Below are 2,500 nucleotides of genomic sequence, written 5' to 3'. Positions count from 1 at the left end.
CCCAAGAGAGACCCATGTTACACCTCTCTTTATCTCCTTACATTGGCTACGATTGCAGCTCGCATCAAGTTCAAGGCACTGATGCTTGCATATAGAACAACCACAGACTCGGCACGGTCTACTTCCACTCACTATTACAGATCTACACCCCCTCTAGAAGTCTGAGATCTGCTAGCGGCGCGCCTCGTGGTACCATCTCAAAGAGGCTCGAAATCACTCTCCAGAACTTTCTCGTTCTCTGTTCTGGCTGGTGGGCGATCTTCCCGTACTTATCCGAATGCTGGATCTCTGTCAATCTTTAAGAAACTGCTGAAAACTCACATCTTTCAGCAATACCTGACCTCATCATAAAAAAAAAAAAAAAAAAAAAAAAAAAAAAAAAAAAATGTACTCTCACTGTCTCTGTCTCTCTTCTCATCCCCCTTGTTTATTCCTTCCCTTCTGGCATGTACTAATTTGAACACTCCCTGTGACTGGGTGTTATAAGCACTTACCCTGTCTGTTTGTCTCTCAAAAAAATGAATCGCTGCTGTACTCTCAATTGTAAGTCGCTTTGGATAAAAGCGTCTGCAAAATGACTAAATGTAAATGTAAATGTAAAGATGTCACTGCATTTGATGGCTGTGTCTTCTGTTGCTGCTCTCCTGGATTGTGTCTCAATCTGTCTCACCTCATGCTCATTACTGATCTCTCCACTCTCACTCTCTGTAATATAGAGTTCTGTGTAGATCTCATTCAGGAGTGTTGGGTTTCTCTGCGTCGCTGTTCCCTCATACAGATGCTCAAACTTCTTCAGCAGATTTGATCTGAACGTCTTAAGGACGTCATGCCTGGAATATTACAATATCACATTATTATATGAGCTACAGAGGTAAATGTACAGACCAAAGTGTCTTTTTTTTATAGGGCACTGAGCATATCATAGGGTGAATATATGAAATGTGTCAGTTATTAATTATGTATTTAAGTAATGTGTGATGATGCATTGCATTAAAGTTTACCTTCCACCAGGATGCATGCTGTGTTGTGGCTGATTCATGGACTGGTCATGTTTCTTACAGACAGATTTTGTTACTGATTCGTGTTGCAGGATTGACCTTGAATCAAGAATCAAACACTCATTGGTGAAAATGATCCAGTTGCCTTAATAACAGTTGTGAATTTATTAAAAATGCACCTGCTCGCAACTAAAAATCAAGTATCACTGAAATAAATGTAAATATCTTACTTTTATCATTACATTTACTGCATTTCCTAGCCAGACTTCAGCTTGTATTTATTTATAATAGTGTAACGCTTTGCTTGTGCACTTGTGGGTTTTTTTCAGGGCTTTATCTAAATGTTTGTATTAATAAAGCCATTGAATACGGACAAGCTCTTTTTCTCCACTTCATTTTTCTATTTTCTCTCTCCCCGTCAGAATAAAAGTCCTCATAACAACAGGTATTTTAACACAAAAATAAAATAGTTTTCCCCTCTTACAATAGTTTTGTGTAATTATGGCAATCATATATATTACAAAACAATTTAATACTTAAACCTTGTGTCTTCACTCTTAAAATCAATTGGATGAGGCAAAGAAACATCAGTCTTCATAGACACACAGCTGGGCTCTGATCTCTTCTGATCACCTGAACTATAATGAGCAGATGTTAAAACATCAGATGAAATAATGAAATAATCACATGAGAAAACACCATAACTCTCTGCCTAATAACTAATACAAATGCCAAAATAACAAGAATACTTAATGCGAAACAAAAATATGACAGACAGCTCTGACCACGATTTCTTTTGCTGAGCAGATTTAATAAAATTATTTTTTTAAACAAAGGAAAACACCTTCATAAGGGGTTCTATGGTCTCATACTTATAGGCTCTATAAATATCTTAAATATGACACAGTAGGCTAATGTAGTTATAAATAGACACTTTTGTTTTACAGCAACAAATGTTTTAAAACAAGCTGATTTTTTGTAAAACTGGCAGTAACGACCAAAATACATTTATAGTACATTTAAGTACCTGTATCTTGGAGAGAACTCTTGATCCCATGGTGTTTGTGAGCGATTCATGATGAAGAGTGAGATGCCCAACACTGACTCTGTGCGGAAATCACAAACTAATTATTCACTGAATGATCCTGAGAGTCGAGAAACCGCATTCACATGAGCAAGCAAGCATTAAATATTAACTAAATAAAAGTTTATAGTCGGATATCACGGCAGAGGCGTAATGAAACTAGTATCTGACCTTTGGATCCAATGTTATGCTATATGTTGCACAATATTTCAGTGGGTGACGAATAGTGACTGTGTCACGTGACCTACTTTTGTTAATATTGTCATTGTCTTCACCTGTGTCGAGTTAATTTAGTGGTTTCCCGTTTGTATTTAAGTTCTAGTTTGATCCTGTGTATTCGTCGGTTCTGGTCTATCTTGCCTGCCTGCCTGTAAAGATATTGTTTATTTCATCTCAGAGAAGATTAAAGTGTTTTCGT

The 2,500-nt window shown here is 36.9% G+C and overlaps 1 pseudogene; it reads right to left on the bottom strand.

Moving 5' to 3' along the window:
- The window catches only part of LOC122357029, a 13,939-nt pseudogene extending 11,777 nt beyond the window's left edge, over positions 1-2,162 (bottom strand).
- Positions 2,163-2,500: the final 338 nt, after the last annotated feature.

This window comes from Puntigrus tetrazona, chromosome 13 (assembly GCF_018831695.1).
Source record: "Puntigrus tetrazona isolate hp1 chromosome 13, ASM1883169v1, whole genome shotgun sequence".
NCBI lineage: Eukaryota > Metazoa > Chordata > Actinopteri > Cypriniformes > Cyprinidae > Puntigrus > Puntigrus tetrazona.
The sequence above is the reverse complement of the archived record's forward strand: the minus strand, read 5'-3'. Positions and strand labels throughout refer to the sequence as shown.